The 24,289-nt window shown below is 46.8% G+C and overlaps 1 protein-coding gene across 15 annotated transcripts in view; it reads left to right on the forward strand.

Moving 5' to 3' along the window:
• The window catches only part of Kdm2b (lysine demethylase 2B), a 128,326-nt gene that overhangs the window by 73,986 nt on the left and 30,051 nt on the right, over window positions 1–24,289 (forward strand). The window lies entirely within an intron of this gene.

Below are 24,289 nucleotides of genomic sequence, written 5' to 3' on the forward strand. Positions count from 1 at the left end.
CATTGTCACCAGCCACATAGTATCGGCATTTAAAACATGGCTTGCCCACATGGAAAGGTGCTGTATGTGTAGGTATGCAGCAGATTACAAAGGCAGTCCAAGAAAAATGTTATTAATTTCCATACTGTTGAAATTAATGTTGCTTCATTGTATAAAGAAATGCCCAGTAAAATCTGAACGTCAGATGAACAACAAATTCTTCGTCTAGGTGTGATCCCCCAGTGTTATATGAAATATATTTATGTCGAAAAGATCATGCTCATCTGAAGTTTAGTCTAGGCAAAGTGTATTTTTAGTTGATAGTTCTGACAATTTTTTTTTCTGAGATGGCAGTTTAACTGGATGGATTATTAAGGTTTATTAAGGGTTAACTGGATGGATTATTAAGGTTTATTAAGGGTAATTTATTAAGGGCTTGTGTGTTTGTAACAGGGGCTTACTCTGTACGCCAGGCTACCCTAGAGTTTACTTCTCCAAGCTAGCCTCAAACTCACAGTGATCCTCCTGCCTCAGTCTCCCCAGTATTAGGACTGCAGGCACATGCCACCATGTATAGCTCACTTTATTTATTTTTTACACTTTAAATTGTAGCTACAAAACAATAGTTCCACAGTTGTCACCTCGGCACCTGGGCGATAGAGGCAGAAGCATCAGGAATTTGAAGCCAGCTGCTGTCACCTAGCAGTTTGAGGTCAGCCTGGGCTGCGAAAGACCCTGACTCAGCTGAGGTTACTGTTAAGTGGAAGTAAATTCGAGGTTTGAACTCCAGTACAGAGAAAAAAAAACTCAGAAGTACATCTGTGGCTCATTTCTTCTTCCTGTTGAAGGGTGCTATTACTGACAATTCTTTTTACATTGTCTGATTATTGCCCAAGAGTCCTTTTCCAAATGTAAGATTGTTTGAGCTATCCATTACTTATTTGAAACTTACAGGTTATTGAGTTTCCTGAAACTCCTACTTGGTAGGAAATGCGTAGGGGTATAGGACATCCTCCGTATCAGTCCACAGGCTCTTGTAGACAGGGTCCTGGAGCTGCTCGCTGGGCCTGGGCTTGTGTGGCCCCAAACAGCAAAGCAAGGCTCTGCTGTAGCCCTTGTCCCTGGCTAGCTGACCATGCAGCTTGTGAGCCTGCTTCTATCATGCATTTCTGTGAGAACTCAGTTAACTGTGGCAGAGGGAAGGGGGGAGGGCAGCGCCACACTTAAGCATTTCCTGGCGAGTAGGGTTAAAAAGTTAACAGGAAAGGAAGGAATGGCTGAACGACTGGCTGCCTGGGCCACACCGGGTCCCTGGGTTCCCAGGTTTCCCCCCAGCTTCCTTCCAATTTGATGCGCGTGGGGTCGAAAGATCAAGGGTGCTCACTGAGGCCACCAGGATGCAAGGCGGGGTCTGCTCTGGGTCCAGTTACCCTACAAGTAATTAATGCTCAGGGGTGATTAGCTAGAAATGCTTTGCTCTCCACCTCCCTTCAGGAGAACAAAGCCCCTTTCTGGAACTAATTAGGTACTGTGAGGTCCTTTTTGGTGGGGTGCCCTTCAACTCCAGGATCCCATTTATCACCATCCATCACTGCTCCCCCAATTGGCTGTTTCCATGAGTGACATTGAACTTGTTTTGATCTGTCTACACCTTGGCTGCTTCCTTTTATAGCCAGATGGTGGGATTTTGGGGTCCTGTCTGTGACCCTGGAGGCAAGGCGGTAGGGTGGGGGTGCTATATTTCTTTGAAGCCCAGCCTCTGACCTTGGCCTTATTACTCACCAAGCAGACACTTAAAGCCACTGGCTTGCCTGATACATTCTCAAAGGAAACAACCCAAAGAGGAGACTGAGGCACAGCTGAATTCCACCACTTTATGGGGAGTGGGTTTTTCTGTGTAGCCCCAACTGTCCTGACACTTGCTCTGTAGATTGACTGGTCTGGCCTAGAACTCAGAGATCTGCCTGCCTCTGCCTAAAGGTGTGAGCCACACTGCCCTGCAGCTTCTTATTCTTTTATCTAGTGGACTAACCAGACACCCGTTGAGTTTTTTTTTCCCCAGGCGACTTTCTCTGTGGCTTTGGAGCCTGCCCTGGACTCACTCTGTAGACCAGGCTGGCTTGAACTCAGAGAAACACCAGGAACTACCTACCTGCCTTTGCCTCCAAAGTGCAGGTATTAAAGTCGTGAGGCACCGCGCTCTCCGGGGACCTTACAGGATTGTTGCAGGATGTGAGAGGAAGTGACACAGGTTCCATGTCACCTGTGGTTTTACTTTCTCTTCCCCTTCCTCTGCATTTGAGCGGTTAGGTTAGATGTTAGAGGCCTGATCTGGGTCCTTCAGGTGTGACGTGCAGTCTGACCCTGAAAGGCCAGATCATTCGGTCAAAGGGCCAAGGGCTTCCTGTGTTGTACTAGAGTTACAGAGTAATTAAATGAGTGGAATATGGCTGGTGGGGGTGAGGTGAAGCTGCTGGGAGCAATGGTTGTTCATTATTGGCTTCTGGTCAGGGCTCTGGACTTCCTGGAGAGGCAGTGTGGTCAAATGAGGGCCAATCCTTAGGCTGGGAACATCAGCTTTGTCTGGGAATCTTGTTAGAAGGTAGCAGGACTAGCCTGGGCTCCATAGCAAGTTCACAGTGACCTACCCTGAGGTACAGAGCCAAACCTCATCTCAAAAGAAGAAGTGAGATTGCTAGGGTGAAGGAGTTTCCTGCCGTATCCGGCAACCCGAGTTTGGTGCTCAGAACCCACATGGTGGAAGGGAGAACTCCTGCGAGTTGTCTTCTGACACAAACACTCTGTCTCTTTCTCTCCCTGTGTCTGTCTGTCTCTCCCTGTGTCCGTCTGTCTCTCTCTGTCTCTCTCTCTCTCACCCCCCCTTCTCTCTCTCTCATACACACACACAAATGAGACAATTTATTTTTCTTGGGTTTTTTTTGTTCCTTCCCCAAGACAGGGTTTTTCTGTGTAACAGTCTTACCTGTCCTGGAACTAGCTCTGTAGATTAGGCTGGTCTCAAACTCACAGAGATCCGCCTGTCTCTGCCTCCCAAGTGCTGGGATTAAAGGCGTGCGCCAACACCCATGGCACACACAACTATTTTTAAGGACTATCTTGGGTCCTGCCCTTGATGTTGAGCGCTCACTGGGCTCCCGATGAGCCCCAGGAATTCCTGCTTCTGAAAACTTCCAAGTGCACAAGCATGTGCTTTAAGGCCAAAGTCATTGACACCACCTGGCTCTGCCACTGACTAGCTGTGCACTCCTGGTTAAGCCTAAACCTCAGTTTATCCATCTGTAAAAGGGGCTAGCAGGTTGCTTCTGCTAGCAAGGTCTCTATGAGACGCCATCTGTAAAATACCTTTATTACTAGTAAAACCATGTGTGGCGGTGCACACAGGTGGTATGTGATGTCCTTGGGAGGTGGAGGAGGGAACCATCGCGAGTTTAGAATCATACTAAGCTATATAGTAAGTTTAAGGCCAGCCACAAACAAATAAAACAACAGGGACAGAAAACCCTCTGTATTAGGCCATTGGTCAAGGGTAGCAATTCTACAGAGTTGTGGTGTGTAATACTTGACACCCTGAACCAGTCCACCCACAGGCTGATGATTCTCTCATAGCAGACAGCTGCACACACCCGCAGTGCTAGCATTCCTGGGCTCATTCAGAAGGCTGAGTTTAAAGGCAGTCTAGGCTACCGAGTAAGAGAGTCTCCCAAGAATCCAGGAAAGAAAAAACAGAGGACCCAGAGGAGGCGTGGCAAGATTACCCGTCCTTGAATCGGCTGTACTTGTTTACTTAACCTACACAAGGGCTGAGCGGAGCTTTTTCTTCTTGCCCTTGGTCTTCCCTTTTTAGTTTTTTGAGACAGGATCTCAGGTTGCCTGGGCTGCCCTCAAATTTGAATTCCTGATCCACCCCCAGCCTCCACCTCCCAAGTGTCAGAATTGTAAGCATGCCTCGCCATAACTGGCCTGTGCAGCTTAACTTTGGGGAAGTCCTTGTGGCTTTTCTGAAGTGTGTGTGTGTGTGTGTGTGTGTGTGTGTGCGCGCGCGCGCGCGCACGCTTATCTGTCCTGTAAGCAAGGACAGGAGAAACAGGCTGGTTTAAGAAACTGTCCTCTTTTATCCCTCCCTTCTTCCCTATCAGGAACAGCTCCAGGCTCTTTAGCGTAGTGTTGCTATTTCTTTAGAATGTGCCCCTGGGGCCTGCAGGCAGCCAAGACTCCCTTGCCACTAGGTTAAGGACTGAGGAGAGGGTGTCAAAGGCTAAGCCCCTTGCGGTCTTCTAGGAGTAAGAAGGACCTTGTGAAAGCCCCAGGAAGCAGAGACCCTCTGGCAGGCACTGGGCTGCTCCCACTCAGCCCAGGAGCGGCACGCAGAAGTCGTTGGATGAGGAGCCCAGACAGGCAGAGAGAGCAAGGTGCTTAGCTGGTTGAGTCCTTGCTGAGCAAGCGTGGGGACCAAGCTTATTCTCTAGAAGCCATAAAGAAGGCTGTGCACGGTATATGCACGGGATTCCAGCACTGGTCTGCTTCCCAAGGCCAAAACACATGAAAGCCGGGGGCTCCAGGTGGGAGAGACCTTGCCTCGGTAAAGTAGTGTAAAATGAAGCGGGGAGCAGTTGATGGAAGCATTTAATGTTTAGCCCTGGCTCCCACACCGCGACAAAACTTTACCTGGGGAGACACAACAGACATGTCTCCTCATCCCAGATGGGGAGCCCACAGCAGACCAAAATCTTTCCAGGGGCCTCAGTTGGTCTAAGCCTCTTCCAGGCAGCTGGTTTGTTCTGGTCTGAGATTCTTCCTTGCAGCTTGACTTGTCTGTGAGCCTTTCTTCTGAGGAGACTCTCAGCTTTTATTGCTGACTCTGGCAGGGAGGGGCCTACTGAACCTGGTTAGTTTCAGGGACTTCCTAAAGCTTTTTTTGAGTCATTTACTGATGGGGAACCTCTGTCAGCCAATGACCTTTAAGAGGTTGGACTTTTCCTGTTCAGTGAGTTTGCCCAGTATAATGAAGAAAATATGAATGAATCTTTGGTGTTAGCTTGGGGTTCTCTGACCCACGCCCTCACCCCAACAGTGTAACTTCCTGTTTAAGGAGTTTCCTGCAGAATGGGGTGGGTTCTTTTCTATGCGTTTATTTTTTTTCATTATATGTACATGCAGTGCCCTTGGAGGCCAGAAGAGGGCATTACATCCCCAGGATTGAAATTACAGCCAATTGTGAGCCACTGTGTGGGTGCCTGCAGTTGAATCCAGGTCCCCTGGAAGAGCAACCAGTGCTCTAAACTCACTGAGCCATCTCTTTAGTCCCTGGGATGGGGTGTTTTAATCTCTGGGAAGCCAGCCTCTATTCAGAAAACCTGCCAAGCAACCCTCCCTCCCTCCCTCCCGCCCCCTCCTCCACAATGGTCCCTGAGCCTTGGTGTGGTTGACTATAGACCCGTGGCTAATAAACAGGCCACCAGGTCACAGTACTAGTCACCAGTTCTCAGGCGCTTCCCAGTGATCACGAGTTGAGGCTGAGAACACATGAAGGTGACCTGTAGCTACACACCCTTTCAGAAGGCAGTTTGATAAGCGCCGCACACCCAAATCACTTCAGGAGGAGTCTTTCTCCTGGCTTATACAGGCTTAAACGCCCCCCTGTGGAGCGGGTCTTAAATCCACTTGGAAGGCTGTTGGTCGCCCGTGAAAGCTGAGCCACTATTGCACAAGCAGACACATCCTGCCTGGCGTGTTGGTGTTTTAGCACACAGGATCCATAGCCAAGCAGAAATAGCGGCAGTTTTTCCACCAGCTGCCAGCCTGGCCCCTCCTGGCACTGTGAAAGCCAGCCATCAGGGTGGGAGTTTCCAGTTCGGGCCCAGGTTATTTTCTTCTTGTCCCACAGTCAGAGCCTGCACACGCAGTAACGTTAGCCATAAGGTTGCGTCATCTGGTTCTGGCATACAGCCAGCAGCAGTAGCAGTAGCTTTTATGGTTTGTGGGGCCTGGGGCGGGGGGGGGGGGGGGGGGGGGGCTGACAACACAGTGGAAAACAGCTCGCCCCTGGCACTGGTGTTTTTATCCAATAACCTTATAGCCTCTGAGAGTGTCTTGTCCTACCACTGTAGGGTACCGTTTAGATTTAAACTGGTGAGCTGTTGTTTAATAACCCATTTTTTTTCTTTCAATTAACCCAGCCTCAGCTGGGTTGTAAGTTGTAGGGTGAAAGCACCTGGTTGTCTTCAGCCCCGTTCTGTACATTAATGTCCGTGTCACCCATACCTAACACTGGGTAGGGTGAGACCCTTCATGGTGCCTTCCCCTGCTGCTCGCTGTGTGGAAGTGCTTGTGAGAGGCCTGTGGTTATGTCCACACGGGTGAGGGTGTATTTGCACCCCTCACTCATTGGTGCAGGTCCTATAAAGTCTGTCTGTCTCTCGTGGGACATGTCTGTGTCCCTTCAGAGCGTCCGTTTGCCAAGGCTGTAACCATAAACAGGCCTCAGATGTTTAATGTTTCTGTTTATGATTTTATTGGTGTTTTGCCATGGACTTCTGGTCCCCTGGAACTGGAGTTGCAGTTGTGAGCTGCCATGTGGGTTCTGGAAAGTGAACCCAGATCCTCTGGAAGAGCAGTCAGTGCTCTTAACCTCTGAGCCATCTCTCCAGCCCCAGGCCTCAGATGTTTTGACAGCATAGAAAATATGAGAACATTTTACAGAATGCCAGGCCTCAGCTACTTTCCGACCCGTGTTGGGTCCCCTGTTATGGATCTTTATGTGGGCCCAGTGGGTAGCGCCCCAAGGGTACCTGTGGTGCAATGACCCACATCTCGGTGAGGGCATCTGCTTTCTGATTTCCTTGTACTTGATGAGCTGTGGGCTGCCACAAGGAAAGCTACCACGAGTTCCCACTGAACTCTGCTATGTTATTGTCCACATCTGCTGTTCCCATAGTGTCTGATTCAGCATCTGCTAGTCCTCCTTTCCCAGTGGGGCCATCCATAAAGCGAGACCTCTGTATACAACCCGCATGTTGGTGCAGACTGTCCCAGGCCACGTCTCGTGAGTTTCTGCTCTCCACACTGCTCTTCTCTCAGGTCCACATGGTATCTGTGTTCATGTGTACTGTATAGCTACCTATTCTTGTTTAGTGTGTGTCTGCAGCACCATCTGTGTTGTGGGCATCGCCATGGGTGGCTGGCATCCCTGCCAGTATGTTAACCGGCTTAGCTGTTGGTTCCATTACTGGGGGATTCTGGGTGGCTTTAAAGGGCATTGGTCCTAGGAGAGCCCGCATGGCGTTAGTGATGAGGCTGGAAGACACCGTACCTCTTTGTAAGGATGTACGCCACCTTTGCAGAGTGTGATTCTATGCCACACCAGGAAGGGGATCGGCCGGGAGGCCTTCAGTCCAGCCCGTTATTATGAAGATGTTTTCACAGTCACTGGGGTGGTAATAGATCCCACCTGTTGCAACGCTTTATCTACTGCTAGCAGTTGCTGTTCTGGTGCTGTGCACCCAGCTTCTATTCCTTTCCGTGTTGAGACCAAACCTCTTCTGGAACCGTTTGCTCGGCTTGGTGATATCTAATAGGAAGGGATGCTGGGGTAATGGGGTACACAGCTGTTAAGCCTGTCCCAAAGCCTCTGGAGCCTTTCTGTCCCAATCCCAAGTAATACCTTTCTTTATCAAGTTATGCAGAGGGTGAGCTGCTTGGGCAAGATGGGATATGAAAATCTGCCGATATCCCAAGACCCCCACCCCCGCCATGCCTGTAGCATCTTTACATTGACAGGCATAGGCTGTTGGGATTCTGCCAATAATACTTCTAGGTATCATATGCATTTTCCAGACCATAATACCCCCAAGATTTTACAGCTTGTGCCTGGCCCAAGCTTGCATCTTCTGCGGATTGATCTCCATCCTCGTTCCCTTAGATGCATTTTCTAGATCTGCAAAACACTCAGGTTAGCATTATTCCACCTTTACCATGAAACCTTTTTTACAGAGGGTGGATGGGACAAGGAAGCGCGTCATGGCCACCACCCCATGACAAATAGTGTGGCTGTGGATGTAACCCTGCAGAAGTGCTCCGGGTGTCTACTGCAGACTATTCCTCGTGAATGGGACCCAGCAGCCAAAGAAACACTAAAACATGCATTAGCAAGGTCTAAACCAGTGTGGAAAGACCCCAGTGCTTGTACTGGTTGTTACAGCAATGTGGAGGAGGGGGAGGTGGGCACTACCTTATTACCTCTCTGTAACCCACGGATTTTCTCCAGGAGCCATCTGGTTTTTCACAGGCATTTTGGACTGTTGAAAGGACTCTGAGCTGAATGAATAATCTCATCCCTTTCTAATTCTCTAACGGTTTCCGTAGTTTGATCGTGGTCCCCGGGCAATCTGTATTGCTTGACGTCCACTGCCCTATACAGAGGAGCGCATCTGTAGGTCTCCATCATGCCTGCTCACGCACCAGTAGCGCCATCATGTGAGAAACCCCCTAGCAATGGCACGTGGGGTGTGGCCCAGTAATCTGACCCCCTCCCCCAGAAGGTTTTCTTGCAGTGGAGAAATATACACCAAGTGGTCTTGGGGGGAATAGCAATCTACACCAAGAACCAGCTTAATCCTTCTTACCTGGACTGTCTTATCTCCACATCCACCTACTGTTGCCAACTGACACTGGTGCTTTTGGGGTGGCCATGAATTAAGGTTCACTCAGCTCTAGTATCCATCCTTGTGACCCTTCTTCCATAAGAGGTGCCATGGGGGAATCACCTGTACCTCCCTATCTTTTCCTTTTTTTTTTTTTTTTGCACCCCAGCTTGGTATGAGTCCAGCTACGTTTCAGGCGACTCGGATAGGTCTCACTCGTTGACTCTTCTCATTTCTTCCCCTCTTCCCGCGTGCTTCAGCTGCCTGCAGGCTGGAGTGCTCGGATCGCAGAGGGAACTGCTATACAACACTGTGCCTGTGACTAAGTGTGTTCTGCACTTGTGCACCTGTGAACAAGTGTGTATCCTCACCACAGAAACTGAGGGAGAGAGACGAGGTTAAGCGTGACCTACAGTGTGCAGTGTGAGACTCCTGATGGAATTCCAAAGACTCCCTAAGTAGCGGTTAGGTTTTGGATGCCAGGTTGGAGCCTGGCAGGTCTTAAGAGGGTATTAATAACAATAAAAACTTCTGATTGGAAGTTCCAAAAAGGTTCTCTGTATTCCGAAAAATATTGTGTGTAACATCAGCAACGGCAAAAGCCAGTTGGAAGAAAATGGTTGGTGGTCAAAGGTTGCCCTGTTACTCGTTTTCAATGACGAAGTCCCAAGATAATTAACTTCAAAGACAGGCAAGGTTTGGTTTAAAGGTTTAGGGTTGGGGCTGGAGAGATGGCTCAGTGGTTAAGAGCATGGCTACTCTTCTACAGGTCGTGAGTTCAATTCCCAGCAACCTCATGGTGGGTCACAATCATCTGTAATGAGATCTGGCACCCTCTTCTGACATGTCAGCATACATGGAGGCAGAATGTTGTATACATAATAAATAAATCTTAAAAAAAAAAAAGAGTTAGGAGTGAGAACCCAGGTCTCTAACTGGGTATGTAGTCTTATATTAGATTATATCTCCTTATATCTCCTGGTGAGTCTTGGTAGCAGGAACTCCTTCACTGCTGCTGTGAACTTTGCAATAGTGTGTGTGTGTGTGTGTGTGTGTGTGTGTGTGTGTGTGTGTGTAAGAGAAAGAAAGACTGACTAGTTTTCACTGCTGACTTGTGTAGGTTAAATGTTCAACGTATGAATATCCCATTGAGGCAAACAAACATTGGGTTTATTTTCAAATTTTTTTTTGTTTTTCGAGACAGGGTTTCTTTGTGGTTTTGGAGCCTGTCCTGGAACTAGCTCTTGTAGACCAGGCTGGTCTCGAACTCACAGAGATCCGCCTGCCTCTGCCTCCCGAGTGCTGGGATTAAAGGCGTGCGTATTTTCAAATTTAATCAAGTCTTATTCATGGGCTTTTGTATTTGTGGAATTTGTTATCAACTTGTCTACAGCCTGCAAAGCAATACTTACAGGGCTCACCCGGTACTTTGCAGAACACATGGAGGACCGTGCTCAGGCCCACTGATGTCTTGTAGGGTTTTATCTCTCAAATGAAAGCCAGTGTCTGTATTGTTTAAGTTGCCGTGAGCACAGCACTGCAATGCTGTCGCTGTTCTGGAGCATAGGTTGTGACGTGCAGAGAAAATAAGTGTCAGATGAGCTTCCTTCGGGCCCTGGATTCAGTGGTAATAAGTCAACCATATATATTAACCGAGAGGCCTTTAAACAAAAGTACACTTAAACAGAGTTTAAATATATTGATTAATTGATTGATTGAGTGGGAAAGATATGATCAGAGGTTGGAAGGTACTTAGCCCCGTTTCTCCCCTGGGAATTTTGGTGGTTCTTGATCAGTTTTCTTCCTCCTGTTTGTTGGACAGTGAGCAGGTGACTTGCACTGTACAGGCCATCAGATGTAGAAAAGCAGCTTTATTCTTTGTCTTCTTGAAGTCTGTAGGTTGTAGCAGACACAAACGAAAATACGCTTAGCCAGTCGGGTTAGTGCCATGTGAGACCATGGGTGACTGCTGTGGGTAATGGTGGGAGGAACTGGTGTTGACTGGGGGGGCACCAGGAAATGAGAGGCTTGTGTCTGAGGGTGACCGTGACATAGGTGGGTCTGGGGGAGCTAATGAATATTGGAGGTCATGGAGAAGATTTAGATTGGATGCTGAAAGGCTGAGGGAATCCGTGAAAGGGTTCTCTTTGGGGAGGCAGAGGCAGGTGGATCTCTGTGAGTTTGAGGACAGTCTGGTCTACAAGAGTGAATCCCAGGACAAGGCTCCAAAGCTACAGAGAAACCCAGTCTTGGAAAAACAAAAAAACAAAAGAAGAAAGAAAAAAAGAAAGGGTTCTCTTTGGAGGGATGGGTTTTGTGAATTGGGATGAAATATATGTTGCACGAAAGTTTACATCCTGGGCGTGGGTAGATGGCTCAGTTGGTAAAGTGCTTGTCATACAACCATGGGGACCTGAGTTTACATCATCACTGCCAGTTCAAGAGGGAGAGATGCAGCTCATACCTGTATTCCCAGCACTGGCGAGGCCGAGACAGGCGGATTCCTGGGGTTTGTGGTCTAGCCCGTCCAACCAGATCAGTGAGCTTCTGGTTCAGTACGAGACCCTGTCTCAAAAAAACACTAACAGGTGAAGGACAAGTGAGGCTGTCCTCTGGTTTGTGCACGCTATGTACACGCGTGCGCACACGCACACAGACATGTTGTCATTTCTGGGGAATGACCCCAGGGCTCTGTGCCTGACAGGCATGGACACTCTCCTTTAAGTTTGCAGTTGGCAATAAGTGCACTCATAGTGTTGTCCCTCCGTGACCACCGTCTACCTCTGTGACATGTCGTCCTCATAGATAGAAACCCTGCACTGTGACACCTTCCCTGCCACTCCTCCTCACTCAGGCTTGAGTTGGGGTGCCAGAGCTACACTCGGGAGGCAGAGCTTTGTGGGTTTGAGATCAGCCTGGTTTGCAGAGCGAGTTCTAGAACATTCAGGGCTACCCAGAGAAACCCTGTCTCAAAAAAAAAAAGAAGAAGAAGAAGTTGGGGCACCAGGAAGCAAGCTGGTAGGTGGGAGGGTGTGGATAAAAGCCTAACCATGTCAGTTAAGAGGCCAGGCTGTAGCTGTATTTTTCTTCTTCTCTTCCCTCCCCTCCCCTCCCCTCCCCTCCCCTCCCCTCTGCTCCCCCCCTCCCTTCCCTTCTCCCTTCCCTTCTCCCTCCCTCCCTCCTTCCTTCCTTCCTTCCATCCTTCCTTCCTTTCCTCCTTCCTTCCTTCCTTCTTTTGGTGTGGGGGAGGGCTTTCCAAGACAAGGTTTCTCTCTGTGTAGCCCTAATTGTCCTGGAACTCACTCTGTAGACCAGGCTGGCCTCAAATTCACAGAGATTCGCCTGCCTCTCGAGTTCTGGGGTTAAAACTGTGCCTCCACTACACCTGATCACAGGTCTGTTTTCAAGGTCAAAGCCCCTGGATGATGAGGAGCTGGTGTTGTTGGGGCAGCACAGTGTCAGAGGCGACTGTCAGGAATTCTATTCACCAAGGCAGGAGGACTTAGGGTCCATGCCTTGCTTCTCCCTGGAGGCTGGACCACAGTGGTTTCCAGCATCCTGAACTTGACTTGGCTCTTTGCATCCATCCAGTCACAGTTTCTCTGCACTCCAATCTGTCTCACTCAACTTTCTCCATTCCACTCTCTTGTTAGTTCACCAGGGCCACAGTAACAAACTACCATGGGCTCTGGCTTAAATAACAGCAATTCAGTATCATTTCTGGAGGCCTGGGGCACCGCCAGTAGCTCGCTGGTCTGGGAAGCTCTCATTGGTTTCACCTTCATCCCATTTCAGTGGAACTATGTCCCTCCATGCTTTCCACGTTCTTGCCTACCTCCATCTTTGGCGCTTTCCCATATACAAATCTCTGCAGTTCACCCCGCCTAACTCCTCCCTTCAGCAGAGGGCTTGCTGAGCTGAATGTCCCCTGGTCATACTCCCAGCCTTTCTAGATCACCGGAGGGCTTCCCTGTCCTCAGGTTTGTTACTAGGCTCAGTGAGTTGAAAGCATCCATAGGAAATGGGAAGGTTTTGGAACACCAAGCTAGGGATATTCATTTTCCCAGCTTTCTCCTTGTGGGATCATAGTTGTTGACTGACTGTAGCCCACGAAGGCTACACTGTCTACTACAGTCCTTTCGAACTCCTGTCTGGTAACCGTTCCATTCATGTTTATCCTACCAAGGTCATGATGGACAGCCTACATTTTTGTATGACTAGCTGGTTTGTGTTGAGACAGCATCTCACTTGGTAGTGTAGGCTGAACTTGCTATGTGGCCGGGCTAGCCTCAGACTTACAGCAGGCCTCTGCCTCCATTAGCCTTTCGACACAGGGATTATTTTATTAGTTTTCTCTTCGTCTATTATTTGATTTTTTTTTTTTTTTGAGATTGGGTCTCTCTACATAACCCTAGTTGCCCTAGAACACACTGTGTAGACCAGGCTAGCCACAAACTCACAAGGACCTGCCTACCTCTGCCTCCCAAGCGCTGACATTAGTGGAATTCATCACTGTGTCTGATTAATCCGTTTTGTATCTGGTGAATCCATGTTTTTCCCCAGGTACCAAAAGCCTGGGAAGTAATTGTTAAATGAACGAACTCAATAGCAAAAGTTTCCAGAAATGTCTAAAGATACAGTTTTAGCCATGTATTTTCATCTCTTTGCTCTCTTTGCCCTGCTCCCAGATGCTTGAGTTTTATGGTGACCTAAGGGACTTCTGTCTCGTGCTTTCGTGTCTCAGTCCTGGTGCGTTGCTAAAAGAACACCATTTGAAGGGAAGGAAGAGGGCTCCAAGGCTCTCTTGTCTCCTTTGTCCCTCAGATTGAGCAACCCTTCATCATCCTCAGCCTGGGGAGATCTTGCCACGCTGGCATTTGTCAGCATTTATTTGCGTCCTTTAGAAACATGTTATTGGTGTTATGGTAAAAATAAAACACAGCAGTTCCCCGAGTGGCCCATGGGTCCCAGGCAGGGAGCCACGTGGCGGGTAAGAGATAGAGATGGATTGGCACGCCATGCAGACTGAGGTTGGGTATTTATTTAGTGAGTTATCGAAGAGAAGGGGAAAGGGGAGAGGGAGGGAGAAGGGAGATGAAGGGAGAGGGGAGAGAGGAGCCATGGCGGCAGCTACCTCTTCAGGAAAGAGACAGAAAGGAAGACCTCAGGCTGGAAGCAGAAGGAAGATCTGCTTGCCTCAGCAGACAGGGGAGGGGACGGAGAGGGAGCGGGCAGGGCTTGTCTCTTAAAGGGACAGGACAGACCATTACAGTTAGGACCATAAGACAGCACTAAGCTGAAATAACCTGCAATTAAAGTTTGTAGCCAAGGTTTTCCCTCTGAGCCAGGCTGTGTTAATAGCGCTGAACACGTTCTTGGAAAACAGTTGATATTAAGGGCTGGTGCCTTTGTGAAGGCATTAGAAAGTCCGGCAGGCACTAAGTGATCTTTTGTCCATTGCTGCTGTTCTATTTTGAGAACAATGACCAATCTTTGACACTTCTGTCATCAGATGCCATCATATATTGCCAGTGAGTTTTCCTTCCCATCTCCCCTCTCTCCTCCTCTGCTCTCCTCCTTTTCTTCCATTTCTTCTGCCTTTCTAATTTGTCATTGTTAGGAATGTTTAGCTATACAACGCCTTTGCCTTTAGATAACTCATCCTCCCACTTTAGAAAACCGAGGAAAAAACTCGGCAAGATGGGATGAAAGCAGGTAAAATTTATTTGATTCTTTTTTAAATAAAGACTTGCACTTTCTTTTTTATTAATTTATTTTTTTATTTCATGTGCAGTGGTGTTTTGCCTGCATATAGTTGTCAGATCCCCTGAAACAGGAGTTACAGACAGTTATGAGCTGCCATATCAGTGCTGGGAACTGAACCCGGGTCCTCTGAAAGAGCAGTCAGTGCTCTTACTAAGCCATCTCCTTAGCCCAATTTATTTGATTCTTGTTGCCGAGTTGGATGCTGAGTGTTTCTGATTGGGGTGAGGGAACCCTGAGTTGCATGCATGGAAAGTTGGTGAGGGTTGGACACAAGAGTGTAGCCAGCAAATCCAAATAGTAAGTGGGAAGCCCAGGAGGTTCAGAGCAATGAAGTGAGTCTCTGTTTTGAAAAGAAAAGAAAAGAAAAGAAAAGAAAAGAAAAGAAGCTTACTGTGTATCATAAACTGTCCCCTGTCTGACTTCCAAATGCTGGAATCACAGTCCTGTGCCACCATTAACTTACTGACTAGGTCATTTCATTTAAGATTAGTCCAACTTTCCTTTTTTAGGCAGAATTCCACAGGGTGTATCTATACCACATTTTTATTTTTTGTGTGTGTATTTTTGTTAAATTTTTTTTAAAGATTTATTTATTTATTATGTACACAGTGTTCAGCCTCCATGTATGCCTGAAGGCCAGAAGAGGGCGCCAGGTCTCATTACAGATGGTTGTGAGCCACCACGTGGGTTGCTGGGAATTGAACTCAGGACCTTCAGAAGAGCAGTCGGTGCTCTTAACCACTGAGCCATCTCTCCAGCCCCCTGTTAAATTTTTTTTTCATGATATTTATTGAGCTCTACATTTTTCTGTTCCCCTCCTTGCCTCTCCCCTGCCCTTTTCAATCCTCCCCCAAGGTCCCCATGCTTCCAATTTACTCAGGAGATCTTGTCTTTTTCTACTTCCCATATAGTTTAAATCTATGTAAGTCTCTCTTGGGGTCCTCATTGTTGTTTAAATTCTCTGGGACTGTGGTTTGTAGGCTGGCTTTCTTTGCTTTATGTTTAAAGACCACCTATAAGTGAATACATGTGATAATTGTCTTTCTGTGTCTGGGTTACCTCACTCAAAATAATGTTTTCTAGTTCCATCCATTTTCCTGCAAAATTCAAGCTGTTGTTATTTTTTCTGCTGTGTAGTACTCCATTGCGTAAATGTACCACATTTTTAAAAAATATTTATTGATTTATTATGTATACAATATTCAGTCTGCGTGTATGCCTGAAGGCCAGAAGAGGGCACCAGACAGATGGTTGTGAGCCACCATGTGGTTGCTGGGAATTGAACTCAGGACCTTTGGAAGAGCAGGCAATGCTCTTAACCACTGAGCCATCTCTCCAGCCCCCATATTTTTTTTTTAATCCATTCTACGGTCAAGGGGCATTTAGGTTGTTTCCAGGTTCCGGCTATGACAAAGAAAGCTGCTATGAACATAGTTGAATACATGTCCTTGTGGCACGATTGAGCATCCTTTGGATATATACCTAAAAGTGTATACCACATTTTTATATACACAACATTTTGCTTACCTATTTGTCAAAGGACACTTGTCTTTCTTTTACCATTATAGTTTTTTGTTTTGTTTTGTTTTTTGAGACAGGGTTTTTCTGTAGCTTTGGTTCCTGTCCTGGAACTAGCTCTTATAGACCAGGCTGGCCTTGAACTCACAAAGATCCACCTGTTTCTGCCTCTGAGAGTGCTGGGATTAAAGGTGTGCACCACCACCATAGTTTTTTAGAAAATTTTGTGTGTGTGTGTGTGTGTGTATTTCAAATTATTTATTTATTTTTAATGTGTATCACTTGTGTCTGCATGTGTTATGGGTATCCAAGGAGGTCAGAAGAGGGCCTCTGATGCCCTAGGACTAGGGTTAAAGACAGTTGTAAGCCAACATGTGGTGCTATAAACCTAAATGTCTTTTACAGGCCAATAAGATGATTCAGTGGGCGGGGTGGTGGTGGTGCATGCCTTTAATCCCAGTACTTGGGAGGCTGAGACAGGCAGATCTGTGAGTTCCTAGGCCAGCCTGGTTTATAGAGCTAGTTCCAGGACAGGCTCCAAAACTACACAGAGAAACCCTGTCTTGAAAAACAAAAAACAAACAAAATGGTTCAGCGGCTATAGGCACCTGCTGCCAAGACTGACCCCTTGGGTGTCCTCTGTGAGACCTGTGTGGTAGGAGGGTACTGACCCCCCATTGTCCTCTCATCTTCACACTGTGGCATACTTGTACCTACATACAGGCACACTAAATCAATTTAATGCCAATTACACGATCCACTCTTTATCTTAGAACAAACTTGTTGACATTACCATCGTCACTTTGAATCATCTCGATTATCATATTCTGTCTCCATCAAAATGCTAGGGGGGGGGGCTCATGGTAAACAGCAGTTCTGGGTTGCAAAAGAGGATTTGTTCCTGCACTTGTCTTTACGTCTTTGTCCACTGGCTCAGTCACTGTTAAAGTACTTTGTTGGCTCCTGTACCTGTAATCTCCTATGTAGGAGGCTGAGACAGGAGGATTGCTATGAATCTCAGGCTGGCCTGATAACAGTGGTAAAACCCTGTCTCATAAGCTTGGCTGGGAGGGGGGAGATCAAAAGCCCAGTGTGTTGGTACACTACACGCCAACTTTAATCTCAACCACCGGGCAATGGCAGAAGGATTTCTAAGTACCAGGATAGCCAGGGCTACATAGTGATTGTTATGCTAAGCCTGATAGCCGGTCCCCCATTGAGTCTGTACTCATATGTAAAAGCAAAGAGCTTAAGCTTGGATTCTCCAACTGCTCAGACAACCTTGGTTGAGAGTAGAAAGTGCCCAGCCCAGTTGGGATAGGACTTTTTATCATAGTGGAGATTGAGGACCCTGATTGGCTGACATTTATTTGTCTCGGGGGTCTTAGTGAAATATGTAAATCCTGGACTCAGGAGTATGGAGATTTATCTAATCTTATCTAATGGTTGGAATGTCAGGTACTTCCCTTTAGATGATGGCCCTTCCTGGGTGGTGTCAGCTTAACAGGTTTTCCTGGAACCAGGTGCCTCCTGCCAGGGTTGCTACGTGACCTGGACCCCACAGTGAGAACCCTTTTTAAAAGAAGTGAAAGAAAGCCCGGAGGTGGTGGCGCACGCCTTTAATCCCAGCACTTGGGAGGCAGAGGCAGGTGGATCTCTGAGTTCCGAGGCCATCCTGGTCTTTAGAGTTAGTTCCAGGACAGCCAGGACTACAGAGAAATGCCGTCTCGAAAAACAAACAAAAAATCACAAACGTTCTTGACCACTGTAGCCCAGTTAATGCTGGCATTCTGCATTCTATGCCTGCAGAGTCCCTCCCTCAGTTTTAACTGGGGCGGGGGTTCGAGTTGAGTGTGTACACTTACTCTATTGAGATCAAATCACAGTAGATAGAATACTGCTAACTTCCGCCTCCAGCCCCTAGGAAAACCTGCTTCTCTGATCCAAGTTGCATGAACTTATATTTAATATTCATGGGGCTTGGTAGGGAGATAAATGACTCTTCAGCGTGCAAGAATCTGAGGCAGGAGGGTTTAAGTGCTTAAATTCAGGGCTAGTGAGGTGGCTCAGTAGGTAAAGATGACTGCCTTCAAGCTGGGTCTTTAATCCCAGCACTCGGGAGGCAGAGGAAGGACGATTTCCCAGTTGAAGGCTAAACCCTGTTTCCAAAAAAAAAAAAAAAAAAAAAAAAAAAACCGAAAACTAAACAAAGTGGGGGGTGTCGGCCTTCAAGCCTACAGCCTGAATTTAACCCCCGGGCTTCAGTTCCACCCTGTAGAACCTTACCCCCACAGTCTGCCCTATTACCTCCTCCAGGGGTGCACAGTTGAAGGTTCATGACCCCATACCACACATTAGTAAAATGTAACAAAAATTTCAAAGAGAGCAAGTGTAAGATCAGCTTGAACTAAGTAGCAAGTTCCAGGGCACCCTGAGTTATAGAGTGAAACCCTGTTTCTAAAAGGAAGAAAAAAAAGTAGGCTGGGTGGTGGTGGCCCAAGCCTTTAATCCCAGCACTCGTTCGAGGCCAGCCTGATCTACAAGAGCTACTTCCAGGACAGGCACCAAAGCTACAGAGAAACCCTGTCTCGAAAAACCAAAAAAATTAAAAGAAAATAAAAGTAAAAAAATAAAAAATAAAAGAAAAGAAAAATAACTTTAAATTTTCTATATGTGTTTTGCCTGCCTGTATGTTGGTGTACAGTGTGCATTCCCGATGCCTGTGGAGGCCGGAAGAGGAGCATTGGATCCCCTGGAATAATCCCCATTACAGGTGCTTTTGAGAGATACCATATGGGTTCTGGGAAGTGGACTCATGTGTTTCATAAGGGCAGCCAGTGCTCTTTATGTTTTGTTTGTCTTTTGAGACAGGGTTTTTCTGTGTATCTTTGTCTGTCCTGGAACTCGCTTTGTAGATCAGGCTCCCAGGGATTCACCTGCCTCAACCCAGCACTTGGGATTAAAGGTGTGTGTGAGCCACTACATCTGGCTCACCTAGTGCCCTTAACCATTGAACCATCTCTCCAGCCCCCAAAAGTGACTTTTAAAGTCAGGACCAGTTTTTTGATTGGGATAGATGATGGGAAACCATCTCTTAGGTGCTAGTCATCCATTAAATTAAATTAATTTTTTAAACATCTTTTTACATAGTCTCAAATCTTTCAGTACATGTAAACATTTATAGGTTGATTTTGTTAAAGAGGCACAATTAGGAAAGGAACCTTCATTTAAAAGAAAGCTCAGTCTATTGAGAGAGCATACCCATATGATAAATATATGTGGTTTTTAAATGTTATGGAATGTGTCTTAAAAAGCAGTTACGTACTATTAGTAATTTCTTTTTTTCTTTTTCTTTTTTTTTGGTTTTTTGAGACAGGGTTTCTCTTTGTAGCTTTGGTGCCTGTCCCGGAACTAGCTGTTGTAGACCAGGCTGGCCTCGAACTCCCAGAGATCCGCCTGCCTCTGCTTCCCGAGTGCTGGGATTAAAGGCGTGCGCCACCACCGCCTGGCCCATTAGTAATTTCTTTAACTGAAATTACTGCAGCCTTGATTTGTCAAAATGATGATCTTTTAACCAGTTTTGCCAGGTAATCCTAGACTCCTATTTGGTATGTGACAAGATTCGTAAATGTCTTTTACTCCCCTTAAATATTAAGAATGACTCTCAAATACTTTTTGCTAGGCAGGCATGGTGCTACAAGCCTGTAATTCTGGTACTGGGATAGCTCAGGCAAGAGGATCATTTGTTTGAGGCTAGCCTAGGTAACGTAGCAAACCATTTTGCTTTTACCACTTAGCGAGGCAAGGATTATTGCAGAGAGGCAAATAGTATAAAAAATAGTAAAACGAGTGAAGCATACGTTCTTCATTGCTGCTGGACATTAATGCCATCGTGCATCGGGATGACCCCTGAGGACAATCTCTGTCTTTTCTGTTTGTCCTACCAGGCATGTGCACAGTGGTGTTCATTGGCTTAGGAGGCTATCAGCAACTCAGTGCAATTGGCCCCCCCAAAGACTCCGTACTCTTTGTCTGTACTGGGTTTGTGAAAAATATTCCTAAGCTTTAGCTGTGGCCTTTGGAATGTGGACATAAAGAAAGGGGCCTTACACCGGGGAGGACTGTTTCTCCCTTAGATGTAACCAGAGTCCTGGTGAAAGGTGGATACATCCCCGATCTAACTTCCCTCTGCCCATCTCCAGAAGTGGGCAAGTTGAGGATGAGAATGGAAATGGGGCTCGCAGTATGGCGAGTGTCTGAATACTTAGTTAGCGGGAGTGAGACCCTGGGTTCTATCTTGGAGAATAATGACCATGTAACGAAAGAGGGGCACTCTGGATTGTTTGTTTATTTATTTATTTATTGCTGTTTGCTCCTTTAATTCATTAGTAAACAAACCCATTAATATTAGTTGAAGTTGAGGTTGGAGAGATGGCTCAGCGGTTATGAGCACTGGCTACTGTTCCAGAGGTCCTGAGTTCAATTCTCAGCACCCACATGGAGGCTCATGACCATCTACAATGGAATCTGATGCCTTCTTCCGGCACACAGGTGCACGTGCAGAGCACTCACTCATAAAATTAAATAAAATTTTAAAAAATTAAAAAAATATTAGTTGAAGTTGTAAGTCATGGAGCCTTAAGACTGTATAAAAGGAAGCGGGGAGGGCTGAAGAGATGGCTCAGTGGTTAAGAGCGCTGACTGCTCTTCCAGACGACCCACGTTTAATTCCCAGCACCCACGTAGCAGCTCACAACTGTCTATAACTCTAGTTCCAGGGGACCTGACATCCTCACACAGACATACATGCAGCCAAAACACCAATGCACATAAAATAAATAAAAATAAACAAGTTATTTTAAAAAAGGAAGCAAGGACTGTTAAAGAAAACCCTGTCTTGGAAAACCAAAATGAATGAATGAATGAGAGATGAGACTTCGGTTTATAGGTGCTGGGAGTAGATGGAAAAACATAAGACTGGAGGGACCAGGGTACAGCTCCTTCATAGAGTGTGTGCTTAGCTATTGTGCACGAACCAAGCCACATAAAATACAGTAAAATGACAGACTGGGCCCGTAAGAAGAGCACTGTGCACTTAAAGCTCTGTGATCTCAGAAATGTCTACGTGCAGGATGGCTGGACTGAGCCGTGTGAGGACGGTGCAGGTGACATCCCATCACTATCCCTGTATTTGTTACTGTTGTGTCTTGGGACAGGATCGCATGTAACCCAGGCTGGCCTGGAACTCTCTAGATAGCTTCTATGGCCCCAGATGCTCTCAGTCCTTCTTCCTCAGCCTCCCAGGTGATGGGGCTGTTGGTATAAATTACCATCTTCTCCTTCCACCGTTTACTATTTTAATCATTTTTTTTTAAATTTCTAATTTCTTTTTATTTGAGACAAGTCTCACTATATATCTCTGGCTGGCCTAAAAACCAGGCTGATGTAAAACTCACAGAAATCCACCTGCCTCTGCCTGCAGTGCTAGGATTAAAAGCATGATCAACAGTGCCCAGTTGATATGTACTTTTAATTTTCGATACGAGCTCTTGTTAATTTGTTCAGGTTTTTCTTGAAGGTAGCCAAGGCTGACCTTGAGTTTGTTATCCTCCTGACTCAGCCTCCCAAGTGGCTGGGATTCTTGGCATACATCACCAAGCTCAATTTAAATTGATATATTCTACACACACATTTCCGTAGCTTGCTCTATAAAGAACAGTTACAGATCTTAGATGTGCAGACCCTGCCTTTGCATTGTATTCTAGGTTGTAGGTATATTGTCATTCATCTATAGCCGCCAGCACATTGCCTTTTCCCCACCCCAGGATGAGTCTAAATCTGGGCAGACCCAGGGAACATTCCTGAGGTCTCAAGATCTGATAAGTACCAATAGGATGATAGGGTATTCAGTGACATCCAAAGAGAAAGAGAGAAAATGAGTGGCTCCTATGACCTTGGAGGACTTGGCATCCAGGTGTTTTTTTTCTTTCTTTCTTACCCCCCCCCCCCCCCCCCCGCATGACATGGTGAAAGCTCTGGCTCCTCCTGACTCAGAGCAAGCATCAAATGGCTGGATGGCATCAGCTTTGAGAACTTTTGAAGACCAGATCTGGCTATGTAGAGCAAGGAGAGTGTTCAGTTCTTCAGGGTCAAGTAAGGAACAGCCAAAGCTCAGTGGAAGCAATACAGTTTAAGACAGCAATTCTGCTGGGTAAGGGATGTCATCATGTCTACAGTCTACAGTCTGGAACCCTATCAACACAGAGCAGATGTTGGATTATTGCACCAGTTAGTGAAAGGAAGCTTGGTTGAGAGAGATAGAAGCCCTTGAAGTACCAGGAGAGGCTCTCCTGAGAGGCTTGGATTGTGGCTGGCAGGTCCTTCTGTTTAGAAGCTAGCCCAGCCCAGGAATTACTTGATTTTGGTCTCCCCTGGTAAGATCAGACATCAGGACGGTTTTGTTGACTACACCTGCCCTCCTCAGTGTTGCATGTAACCTCAGAGTTCACAAGTTTTAAAAATCTAGCAGGATTGGGTTGCATTGATGACCCTGGAATTCTTGAACTTTAGAGGCTGAGGTAGCAGGATTGTTGTGAGTTTGAGACCAACCTGGGCTAAGTTGCAAGTGCTTGTGCAAGCCAAGAAAAGGACTTCATCTCACAACAAAACAAATCTAGTAAGAGTGTTCTTTTCTCAGCATATCAGGTGGATCATGACAAACCAGTCTTTTTGTTTGTGTTTGAGACAGGACCTTACTATGTAGTCCTGACTGGGCTGGCCTCATACTCACAAGAGTTCCTCCTCTGCCTTCTGAGTGTTAAACTGAAAGACATGGCCACCAAAACTGGAAATGAAAACCAGTTTGTTGTGACTTTTGCATCTTCTTCCTTGGCCCAGGATCAAGTTGGAATGAAACCCTTTCTCTTCCTAGCAGAATCTCACCTCAGCTTCTTTAGCTACGCCTTGGGGCACAACTTGTGGGACTGTGAACAGTGCCTATTCTGTGGCCTTAAATGAGATCTTAGCACGCTCAGCCCAGCGCTCGCGTGGGGACTTTCTCCAGACGATCTTAGTTTAGATAAGGGATTCTCCAACCCTCACTCAGCTCCCATGTACTCCCCTGCCAAGGCCCCTTCAGGCTCTGAACCAGTGTGATGAAAGGAATGATTTTGGTGTTCCCTGCAGCTCTGTGGTCAGCCCCCTTTCCTTTTCCTTTCTCTTTGTTGACCATGGTTAGAGAACTCTGTCGTTTTACTGAGAGTCCTCATAGGAAATCAACCCGAAGACAGTTCTATTAAATGGACTTAACAGAGACCTGTGGGGGGATCCCATTGCTAGGCTACTCCTGATGTATTATGCAGTTTGGATGTCTCTGACCTTGCAGGTATGACCAGTGGCAGAGAAGGTTGGGCCTGTGCATCCTGGACAAGCACACTGTGGCACTCAAGTGCTCCTCAGACCTATAGTTACCATCCTTCCCCCGAACCCTTCTAATTTCTTTACCCAGCTTCTTCCTGGGTGGAGCATTTCCTAAGAGCTCATACATGGGCAGCTTTGTGGGTGGAGGGAAGTGTACATGGGGGGGGGTCACTTTTTGCATTTTTTTGTAACCTTGGACTGTGAAAAATACAAAACAGAAGAGGAAACTAAGTGAAGATGTGTTCACTAAAGAGCAAGTCAGCTGGGAGTTTTTCCGTAGTGTCGGTGGTGTATGAATTTCAGAGACTATTGAAATCCCTAGAGTGAAAATGACATCCCACTTATCTACTCCTGCCGAATCCGCTAGGAGCCTCGTGAGTTTTAATTTATAAGGTCTCCACCACACATCCTGCCTTCATGGACAGCCCAGGCCATAACAAACTTGCCTGTCCCTCCTGTGGATATTCTGGCCTAGATGAGAGTAAGCAGTTGGATGCCCATGACATGTTGGTTATCTGACTTTGCTGTTATTGGATATTCTTGAGAAAGCCTCTCAGTAAATCCTTCCCGTTTTATAGATGGGGCGACAGCAAGTCCAGGTGTCCGTAGTGCCATCTTGAATGGGTGTGTGGCGTGTGCATCACACTATCCGGCTAAGTTATCCTCTGTGCTGGTTTGTGTTTCAGTAATTTTGGTGCCTGTAATAACATTGGTCATCTGATCTAAAAGTCACTAACGGATCTTTCAGGGGAAGGGTTGTTGACATAAGTGCCGGTAGACTTTCTGTTGGAATGAGATTTTCTGCCGTGTTGGACGAATCCTTCACCGGCCAATCTTCCTGGCCAGTCTCGTCGGATTACTGAGCTCTGAGAACTGCAAATAGCACCTGTAACCTCTCTGAGGTCAGGTTCCTGGCACTGGAGTGGTGCTTCCCTCCAAGAGGCTGG

This window comes from Microtus pennsylvanicus, chromosome 1, assembly GCF_037038515.1.
Source record: "Microtus pennsylvanicus isolate mMicPen1 chromosome 1, mMicPen1.hap1, whole genome shotgun sequence".
NCBI lineage: Eukaryota > Metazoa > Chordata > Mammalia > Rodentia > Cricetidae > Microtus > Microtus pennsylvanicus.